The sequence below is a fragment of the Chrysochloris asiatica genome, unplaced genomic scaffold (genome assembly GCF_000296735.1).
Source record: "Chrysochloris asiatica unplaced genomic scaffold, ChrAsi1.0 scaffold00021, whole genome shotgun sequence".
Taxonomy (NCBI): Eukaryota; Metazoa; Chordata; class Mammalia; order Afrosoricida; family Chrysochloridae; genus Chrysochloris; species Chrysochloris asiatica.
The window spans coordinates 14,136,325-14,148,241 of NW_006408539.1; positions in this window are offsets into that span (position 1 = coordinate 14,136,325).

An 11,917-nucleotide genomic window follows, 5' to 3' on the forward strand; every position below is an offset into this window, starting at 1 on the left:
TCTTTTCAGATTACCTCTAGATCATCCTTGACTGCTTTTTGATTTTTTTTTATTTCTAGCAAGGGTTTTCTTTCTCTCTCAAGAAATAAAGGTGTTTTTTCTTCTCCATTGGAAAGTTTTTCTTTCTCCCTCATTATAATCACTATGAGCACACTTCTTCCATTCTTACTTTAATTCTTTCTTCATCTTCTTATCATGAGACCATAGCTACACCATCCTACATAATAAAAACGGTTCAGAACAAGCCTTATGTCCTTGGACACGGAACTTTTTTTCTGATCCATATGACCTAGAAGTCTTGAAATAAGGAAAAGACCACATACAAATCAAGACTTCTGCTTGGTCCAAAGCAAAGCTCCTTGCCAACTTAAGTTTTCCAGTAAAACAACTTCAAAAAGTCTCAAAGCTCAACAAACAATGTTATGAAAAGATAATTTATCAATTCCCAGCACTGCTACATTCTCTTTAATTGAGTAACCAAATTAGGGATTGTATCCCACTGTGGTGCTGTAAGATAATGCACTAGACCACAAAGTCTGTGGTTCAAATTCCCCAGTCATTTCTTGAAAGCCCAATACAGGGTCGCTGTGAGTCAAAACTGACTCCAAGTCACTTAACAATAACAGCAGCAGCAGATAGAGCATCAAATAGAAGAACCTATTAGGTTCACTTTTTACAAATAAGGTTGAGACACTACTATTTTAATATCCAAAAAGTGTGTAATTTCACTTATTTTTAATACCCAAATATATAGAGAGATATAATTTTAGATATATATCATTAGTTCTTCAATAAAGCAGTAAGGATTTGATATCTTTGTTCCAGTTGATGACTTCATAGATTAACTGCCTGTTCCAAATGTCTTGAAAAGGTCAATATAAACTGTCCTATTATCATGAACACACATGGGGTTTGGCACATGTTTCATTATATGCCTAAGAAAGGCCTCATCCTATTTATTTCATTAAAAGAAAACACTTTGAATACATAGTCTAATTTTTCTTTGTGCCAAGAAGTAATTTTTGGTGATAAGATTTGGATGACAGTCACACACACTACAGTGAAGCTAAATGTTACTGCATATCACAGTCAAAGGATAGTAAGAATCTGCAAGATTATGCATCTTAAACGTAGGTACCACTGGTAAAACTAGGAATGCTTCTTAATTACTTTTTATACTTTCTGTTGTTGTTGTTGGCAGCGGGGGTTGGGGTGTAGCTTAGCATGCACTTCCTTCTCAAGTAATAATAAACAAAGTTATAAAAACTGAAGCAAATAATTTTGAAGAATCAATTTGCCATATTTTGTTGGAATCAAGATAGCGCCAAGGAGTTCAAAGTTTTCTGTAAATTTTATTTTCTTCTCTTTAAACATACAAAGAGGAAGTCTCTGTGTTTGCTTTAACTTGGCTCTAGTCAGTGAAGGTATTAAGTCTTCAGTCACCTCTACTTAATTACGTTATATGCAATGTTGTTTTAAAACGTTCCAGCAGAGCTTGGCGCTTGCTACCCTCCCATCCAGCCAGTTGGAAAGACCACCGTTCCAAAACAGAGCCAGAAAAAGCTGCAAGCATGAGCCATGGAATCCCATAAGCAATTCACCCTGGGGCCAGATGCTTTGCACAGTTTAACCAAAATAGCTAGTCAAAAATGAGGAATCGGGAGCTAACCAGACCTCATAAAATATAGCTGGATGATTTTTGCCAAGATTTATAAACAACGTCTTCCCAATCGCCCAAGCAATCAGAATGGTTTTGAGCATAAAATACATACAAAACAAGATCACAGTATTATTTTTAAATCTCAGTTACCAGAGTTCAACCAAAGAAACAGAACCAGTAGGAGGTATGTTTATATAAAGAGATTTAAAGGGTTGGCTTATGTGATTATGGAGGCTGGTTAAGCTTACTGTAGGTCCAGAGGGCCAGCAGACCAGGAGAAAGGAATGAGCATGTGACCACTGGAAGTCCACCAATACTGAGGGAGGGCAGATACTGCAAAGGGGGAGCCTTTGTCAACCAGCTTCTGTTGGGAATCTGCTTTCTCCAGGAAGGACACTGTCCCTTTAAAGGGCCTGCCTGTCTAGTTCTGGCCTAAGGAGTATAATCTCCAAATTTTACAGTCAACTCTACAGGGACTGAAAAGAAAATCTACTCCATAGCATCTAAGAACAAAAGCAAATCCCTACACACATGCACCTGGATTCATGTTTGAATAATTAGAAGGTGTGTGTATGCTCCAAAACGGTTCCTCCCCTCTCTTCTGTCTTTATGGTTTGTTGTAGTTGTTGTTGTTGTTGTTATACGCCATGGAGTCGGTTCCGACTCATAGTGACCCGGTACAGGGTGTCCAAGGCTGGAAATCTTTATGGGAGCAGAAAGCCTCATCTTTCTCCCATGGAACAGCTGGTAGTTTCAAACTGCTGACCTTGCGGCTCACAGCCCGATTCGTAACCACTACGCTGTTGTTAAGTGCCATCAAAGCAGTTCTGACTCACAGGGACCCCTGCCTAGGGTTTCTGAGGAGCAGCTGGTGGTTTTGAACTGCTGGCCTTGCAGTTCAATCTTGCCTTTCAGTCCAGTTCATTACGCGGCAGCACCACTAGAACTCCCCTTGTAGTATGACCCAGACTATGTAACACATCAAAAAACATCACACTCAGAGCCCACATATTTATTATTATATTTATATGCAAATGCAATGGTGGCGGTGTGCTGTGGAGTCAGTTCCGACCCATAGTGACCCTGTGTAGGGTTTCTGAGGCTGTAAATCTTTACGGGGAACAGAAAGCCTCACCTTTCTCCCACAGAGCAGCTGATAGTTTCTAACTGCTGACCTTGCAGTTAGCAGCCTGACTCAACCACTACACTACCAGACCTCCTTACATATGCAGTAGGGAAAATAAAAAAATATTGCTACTAGGATTCCAGTTCATACATGGTACGTATAAACAAAACTTGGCTAAATGTGTTTCTGAGACAAGTTCTCTCATAATACACTTGTCTTAGTCTCATTATGTCGTTGTTGTTAAGTGCTGTTGAGTCAATTCTGACTCATAGTGACCCTGTATAGGGCTTCTGAGGAGTAGCTCATGAGTTTGAACCACCAACCTTGCAGTCCAGTACTTATGATACAGTGCCACACCAGGTCTCGCTCATTCTTTGAGGGTAGCAAGGCTGTCCTATGAGAACTTTGCTGGGAATCCTTACCCCACCTACCCTACAACCTTGATCTTGCTCCTTTAAACTTCTTTTAGTTCCCAAAACCCAAATAACATTTAAAAGGAACCTGATTTGGGTCCCTTGGTGATGCCAAAACTGCATTTTTGATGTGGTTTAAATTAATGAGTGAAGAATTCTTTGAGGAAGACTTGTTGTTAGTGCCCTTGATTCGGTTCCAACTCATAGCAACCCTGTCTAGGGTTTCCAAGGACCTGATGGTGGGTTTAACTGCCTACCTCGAGGTTCAAACCAAACTTGTGGTCCATTGTATTATCTTGCAGTACCATACCAAGACTCCAGAGATAAAGCACCACATTCAGAAGAATACAGACCTAGATGGAGGACATAGTGAAAACAACAGTTTTATGTAGACAGTTTCTATGATCTTATAGTGATACTTTACTTACCCTAGGATTCCTTGTTTTAAGATTCAGTCTCCCACTTAGCAGACAGCACGGGTCTTCTTCCTAACTGTAAGGACCAGTACACAGTCACTGCTGCTGTTTGTCACCAAGTATATTTTTCACTTCTAGAGATGACAAGTGACAGAGAAGAACTACCTTGGAGGCTTTTCTAGGCTGCAATCTTTTTGGAAGCAGATTGCCAGATTTTTTTCTCTCATGGAGATGTTGGGTAGCTTCCAACCATTAAACTTTGGATTAACTTTCCAGTAATTTACCATTGGACCACCTACGCCTGGTAGCTACTCATGAAATATTGATTGAATTAATAAAGGATATTTTCTTTTCTAGGTGCTGCAACAACAAAACTGCATGCTATGCCACTAATTTGAAATCCACTTTATTTTGAAAACATAGCAAAAGCTCAACTGTCCAACATAGAGAGAGACAGTGGCATAAAGAGTGACACTTAGACAATCAACAAGAGTCCTTCTATCCTTCCTCCTCATCCCTGTTCCCCTCTGCTTTATTCCTGTACTCCCCTCCTGCTTCTTCCAGCATAGTTGACCCAGTGTGCAAGCATTCTGTGTGGGTTACAAAGTTTCACAAGCCAATCATTAGCTGTTTTCTTTGCTTTTGTCTTCATTTCTTTTCCTAACAGGAAGGTCTTCCATCCACACTGGGTTGTCATTGTTTTGTTGTTAAGTGCTGTCAGGTTGATTTCGACTCATAGCAACTCTGTATAGGGTTTCCAAGAAGTGGCTGGCAGGTTTGAACTTCTGACCTCATGGTTAGCAGTCCATTGCTTATCCTACCAGAACTCCTGATACTGTGTTAGACGACCCTAAATTTACCCTATGCCTTTGATTAAGTTCAATTATAATGGGACATTTACTTGTGTATTTCATCTTCCTCAATTGTTAGCTCCTTGTCAACCACACTGAAGCCAACACGTTGCCATCTAGACAGTTTCCATTTACAATAGACAGGGTAGAACTGCCTCTGTGGGGTTTCCAAGGCTGTAATCACTATGGGAGCAGACTGCCAGACCTTTCTCCCAAGGGCTCCAACAACCAACTTTTCTGTTAGAAACATAACACAGTGGTTACACTGTACCATCAGGGTGCCTTTCCTTGTCAATAGGAAAGGTCTGGAATCAGAGTTCCCGGAACACAGTAGGAATGCAACTATTCTTTGACTGAATGAGCAAATAAAAGAAGAATAAACTATGTCACACAATTCTCTGGCCTTAAACCCCTGAGCAATTCTAAATTTGAATTAATGGGCTTCTGAGTAAACCCTTTCCTTCGTACCTCAATCCCATCGGTAATCTTAAAATAGGAACAAAAATAAAACTCAATTGCCAATAGGCATGCTATTGGTCAGTAATAGATCTGCTATTTCTCCAAGGATTATGTGTGTAGCTGGGATTTGTTTTAATTTTTAAATTAAAAACTTCTCATCTTGATGAGCTCTGCAGACTCGGTGGAGAAGCTCAGTATTGATTAATGGAGACATTTAAGTCTGGGAGAACGTGGTCAAATAAGTAAGCTCCAGGAAAGACTAAATGAGCAGCCTCATATATCAAGGACAATCTCTTGAGAACACAAGCCTGGATTATGAGAGGTTTCATGCTTGTCTTCCCTGTCATATGCTCAATTTCCTCTCAGGAGAGCAATTGAAAAAAAAAAAAAAAAAATACTCAAGGGTTGGAAAAAACAACCTACACTCTATTTCTGACTTCTTAGTGAAAAGTACTAGCTAGCAAGCTTAATTCTGCTAACAAGCTAATACCAGGATAAAGCCAGTATTCTTCTGTACTCAATATTCAAGTTCATTGAATTTTTTTCCTGAAAAAGTTTTTAAGACTATCCAAGTGAATCTTTTATTAGGTTTCCCAGTTGTTGTTGTTGTTAAGTGCCGTCAAGTCGGTTCTGACCCATAGCGACCCCTGTATAGGGTTTCCAAGGAGCAGCTGGTGAGCTTGAACCACCAACCTTGCAGTTCAAATGACTTTGCAGTCTGACGCATTAGCCCACAGCGCCAGACCAGGACTCCAGGTTTCCCAGTAGATCCACATATTTTACCAGTCCTGGTATGGGGCTGTAGGACAAGCACTGCATCACAAGGACAATTTTAGCAGCAAGGTCAGTGGTTCAAATTCACCTGAAGCTCCTCGGAAACTCTATATATAGGGTAACTATGAGTCAGAACTGACTCGATGGCATTTAACAAAAATGACAATTTATGTATAAGCCACACACTGCTCTTTGGCTCACTTTCTAAGTATACCTTAGGCAGATGCAGAGGCATATCAACCGAAAATAGTGCCTATTAGCAAGTCATGGACAATTGTTGGATGAGTTCTCACAGCTGCCCATGGAAACCACAATGGTGACTAGAAGACGCTCATTGGGCCCCTTCCAGCCCCCCTACAAGTGGTGCTCAGGGCCCAGATGGAACACTTTAAGAAATAAACATTTTTATTAAATTCACAATTAAGAAATCGAAATGCCCTCTTCCACTACCTGTTGGTAAGAAGAAACCAGCCTTAAATCTCAAGGCTTTAGGAGGAAGCTCCTTCAGGTCCTAAATTCACCTTGCAACTGCAGCTGTGTTCCAAACTCCAGTCTCTGTCCCTGGAGATAAAGCAATGAGAACAAAAGCGAAACTGACAGAAGATAGACTTCTAAAATGGTTTCTGGGTCTTGGGAAAGTTGTGGAGATACCTGACTTACTCGTAAGCCTCCCCCTCAGAACAATTAAGAGCACTGAACTGCGAACCAGAAAATTGGCGGTTGGAGCCCACCAGCTGGTCCATGAGAGACAGATGAGACTTTCAGCTCCCACAAAGATATACAAACTTAGAAACTCTATACAAGGATGCTATCACCTACTGGACGACACTTAAAGTAACAACAAAAACAACAGTGAAGGAGCCCTAGTGACACAATGGTGATGATGCACTTGGCTGTGCTCCAAAAGGTAGGTGGTCTAGCATAGCAGCTTCTCTGCAGGAGAAAGGCATGGGAGTTCTGGTCTGTAAAGATGGACAGCTTTGGAAACCCCATGGGGCAGTCCTACATTACCCTATAGGGCCGCTGTGAGTCAGAATCAGTTCAATGACAATGGGTTTGATTTGTTTGCTTTAAGAATGTGATGCTGGAACGACCCAGTGCAGCATACAATGAGCTCAGAAGGGCAGCTACCTACCCAGTCATGATTGATGACAAGGAGTGAACTAACTCTCTATTGCTGTGTAACAAATCACTGCACTTAGCTGCTTGAAACAACTCATATTTATTATGCAAACAGTGTCTGTGGCTCAGTAGTCCTGGGTCTCTTGCAAGACTGAAATTAGAGTGTCAGCTGAGGCTACTGTCATGATTACCCATAAATCCTAAGCAATCTCCAGGCTCCAAAGGTGAAAGGTGAAAGGTTCTCGTCTGAGCCCACACAGTTGTAGGCAGCATTCAGTTACTTTTGAACTGTTGCTCATGGGACGTCAGTTTCCTACTGGCCAGTAAGAAGCCACCCTCAGTTCTTTGTAACATGGACCTCACCAAAGGGCTACTCACAACATGTTGTCCTGTTTCATCAAAACCAGCAAGACAGTCCATTAGCAAAATGGAAGTTATAATCTCGGTGACAGCCCATCAGTTTTGTTATTTCTATTGGTTAGAAGAAAGTTACACAACCCATCCACACTACAGGGGAGAGGATTATAAAATAGTGTGGAGATCAGGATGCAGGGATCATTGGGGAATTTCTTAGACACAGACCCCAGCAAGTGGCATCAATAGGGCTTGTGTGATTCATAGTGGTACATGGACGTCCTCCCATACCAGACCATACAGAATCCTTAGTAATGCTTACTCAGTGTGAATCATAGAATGTTGTTGTTGTTGTTCAGTGCCGTCAAGTCAATTTCCATCCATAGTGACCCTGCATAGGGTTTCCTTGAAGTTCACACGACTTTGCATTCTGGTACATTAACCCACAGCACCACACCAGGACTAGGTGATAAACAGAGTTGTAAATGGCTTAACTATAATGTCTCTTGTTGTTGTTGTTGTTGTTGTTAAGTGCTATCAAGTCAGTTCCAACCCATAGCGACCTGGTAGGGTTTCCAAGGAGTGACTGGTGAGCTTGAACCACCAACCTTGACATTCAAACAGCTTCACAGTCTGGAGCATTAACCCACAGTGCCACACCAGGATTCCATAATGTCTATAAATACTAACTCTGTAAATACTAACAACAAAATTATCCTATAATTCTAAATTCTACATTGAATTTGCAACACTGGTGATGGTGGTATTGGTAAGTGTTGTTGCCTTGGTTCCAACTCAGAGCAACTCGGTATAGGGTTTCCAAGGAGCAGCTTGTAGGTTTGAACCATCAACCTTTCAGTCAGAAGTCCAGTGTTTATCCTAGAGCGCCACACTAGGACTCCTAAAACTACAACACTATGAGTTAAAAATAGTTGAGCAGAAACCTTTTTGTATTTTAATTTCAAAAAAGGTTCACAAATATGAGTTACCCCAATATTGTAATTAAAACATCAGACAATTTGACAAAAATCATGACTTTAAAACCACCAGCAGCAACAAAACCAGCATCACGTTTGTAGCTAGTACAGACAAAATTGTATGATTTGAAGTGTCATTGTACTTGAGTCATAATGACAGCTCAGCCCACAGCACAGGAACCCACTGCGGATGAGTAGATTCCAACTGTTGGACAGAGCACAACAGTTCCCCAGGGTTTCCCAGGCTGTAAATGTTTATGGACAAGGACTGCTTCATTTTTCTCCCGCAGAGTGAATGATGGGCTTCAACTGGCAACCTTTCAGTGAATAGTCCAATGCTTAAAGTCCAAACCTTCCTGTTTCTATCATCATGCTTCATTTACTCTCTTCACAGTCTATTTATTGGTGGGGTCTCTAGCAATGGGAGTTTCTTCCCATGGAACCCTTTTCACTCATCTACTGGGTTCCACTGCATCTAGGAGCGCATGTTAGTGCAATGTGTGGCCTAGAGTGCACCATCAGAGCACAGTAGTGTTGTTGTTTCAAAGTGCTGGTGATTCAGTTCTGACTCATAGCTACCCTGTATAGGATTTCCAAAGAGCGTCTGGTGGGTTTGAACCACCAACCCTGTGGTTACCAGCCCAATGCTGATCCAACAGTGCTGTACCAGCACTCCAGAGTAGAAGGTTCAAAAAGTAAAATCATCACATAATTTTAGTTTTGTAGGTATGTTGATGCTTGTAAGCTGGGATTATGAAGGATGTTTCTGTTGTTATAACTCATTACAGGGATGGTGGTGGTGGTGGTGTGCCACCCATCAGTTCAGACTCAATAGCAACCCTGCATAGGCTTCCTGAGGCTGTAAATCTTTAAGGGAACAGGAAGCTTCATCTTTCTCCCTTGGAATGACTGAAGAGTCAAACTACTGGCCTTTCAACCACAGGGGTATTTTTATTTAAACAAAACAATAGTTTTTGCTGGAACAAACATTAATTTTGGTGTCACCCCTCTGACACAGCCACCTGGAGCAGTTGGCACTCCCAAGTCCCCCTGGCAACACCACTGGCTCCAACCATTAATGAGTTTAGGTCTGAGGGGGCTGAAGGAAGAAAAAAGAGAACAAGTCAGATTTATAGTTTGAATATTGCATTCAGTAAGTATTTTTCTGAAGCAGAGAGGACATAAAGAGGGCTTCATCAGATTGACCTCTTCAGATGAGGGAGGCTGGTTAACTGTTTGTACTGCCAGACTAGTCATGTGCCCCTGGGATACCCATAGACTTCAGTAACATGAAGACCGACTCTGTCCAGCAGTAAACAGATCCAAAGGGACTCCAGACCCCTGGCAACATTAGTGTTAACATAGAAAAATGAAAGAGAACTTCTGGATTCTTTCTGGTTTGCCCCTTTTCTTCTGCAGAAAGGACCCAACTTCCTGTTTCTCTCACTGTGCTTCTTTTCCTCGCTTCACATCCAATGGGTGGGGTCTATAACAATGGGAGTATCTTTCCATGGAACCATTTTCACCCTTTTTCTGGACTCCCCTGCAACTAGGAGCACATGTTAGTGCAATGTGTGGCCTACAAGCAGTGATCATAAAATCAGATGAAACTAATGAATCAAGCTAGAGGCTGAACCAATCATTGTTTTCGTTACTCCCCATTCTTGAAAAACCATCATCATCACCAATAAAAAGGCAGAGGCTCCCTAAATTCTGGATGTCAATAAAGTCTTTTGAATGTCAAAATTTAACCTTAATTCAATTTAATCAAAGCTTAAAGCAAACTATCTTGTAAACTGACTCATGTGATCATCTTCTCAACAAACAGCACAGAGGAGTCGATTTAGAAATTTGGAAATACAACAGGGAACTATCTCTCAAAACACACATAGACCTCATAGACAGAAATTTAGTGAAGTGATATTTCTTTCTTCTCTGGACAACCCAGATCTGATTTTCCTTTTAGGTCTATCAGAATACCACCTTCTCCATGAAACCGTTCCTAAATCCAACATGGTATTATATGTCATCATAGGTTATTAATTATTTTCCCATGAACTTTCCATCTACTAAAATTAATGATAAGCTACTTGAGGCCACAATACATAGCACCTCATCCTTCTCTATTTCCCACAATCTCAGACATTAGAATGTCTTTCGAGAGTGTACAAGCCAGTGCATGAAACCACTGTATGACTTCAAGTTAGAATCATAATTCATGAGAAAGACATCATAAGGAATGTAAAGAGGCTTGATGGAGAGATAAATGATCAATCAAAGCAAGTGTATGGTGGCATCTCTTATTTTATCCAAACAAGTCATCAGTTCAGAAAATATATGCCAAAATTTCTTAGTACTTAAACCTTAAAAGAGTATTTTTGAGGACTTAGTACTAAGACCTAAAAAACAAAATGTTGAGCACACTACTAGGAATTTTTCCTCATGGTGGGAAGAGGAAGAAATCATTGACAAAGAAGCCTGAGAATGAGTTTCTAGTTGTTCATTTGTTTTGTGACATCGTCTAATCCTTTAAGCTCTCATGTCCTCAGCAGATGAGATGAGAAATGGATAATTTTGAGCTGTCTCATACAACCTTCCAAAGAAGGATATCATGTTTGGTAAGGTGGAGGGTCAGAGAAAAAGAGAAAGACGCCCAGCGAGATGGATTGGCCAAGTGGCAGCATCAATGGGCTCAAGCGTAGCAACAAGTGTGAGGTTGGCCCAGGACCGTGCAGTGTTCCGTTCTGTTGTATATAGGGTCAATATGAGTCGGTACCAACTTGATGGCACCTAAAAATAACATATGACCTTCCAGGAGTCCTGGTGTGGCAATGTTGGAGAAGCACTGGACCACAAGGTTGGTTTGAATTGCAAGGTTGCAGTTCAAACTCACCACAGCTGCTCCTTGGAAACCATATACAGTGGATCCTTAGAACATACTCAACAGTACTTATCAACAACAATAACATATGACCTATATATGATAATACTTGTATTTGCTAAAACAATCTCACTACAGATTCCTATTTAATAATACTAATCACCTAATACCAGTATGCTACTTTAAAAGGTTTATTTTCTTCTTAAGAGCCTCCCTAGATTCTCAAACAGTAAATGTAACAACAGTTAAAGCAAGGCACTGATAGCATAATGGATTACAATCAGGGCTACTAACCAAAAGGTTAACAGTTCAAATCTCTCAGTCACTCCATGGGAGAAAGATGAGAATTTCTGCTTCTGTGAAGATTTACAGCCTCAGAAACCCTATATGGGATCACTAAGAGTCAGAACCACCACCAGATGACCTTCCAAACTCACAGTGTTTATTGTGCTGTTTATCCAGTCAGTTTTGACTCAAAGTGACCTTGTGTAGTGTTTCCAAGGTGGGTTTGAACCACCAACCTTTCAGTTAACATCCAGTGCTTATTCTACAATGCCATACCAGGACCCCTCATTCCCAACTTAGGAGTCTGTATTATGTGGCACTTGAATAGCAGCTAAAGGTCTTTGTGAGATACAGGGCTGACACTGCCCCTGAGGGATGGTGCCTTACACCCTGATTCTGCTGGACTTGGGATATCAGGTGATTGGAACAGAGGCAATGAGATGCTCTTAGTTAGCTTCCTGTGAACCCAAAGGACTGCAATAGAATTATGAACGTATCCCTTCTTTGTCTATAGTCTTTTTTTGTTGTCATTTTGCCTTGATTTTTATTCCTATCCTAAGGAGCTCTGGTAGCGTAGTGGTTAAGAATCAGGCTGCTAA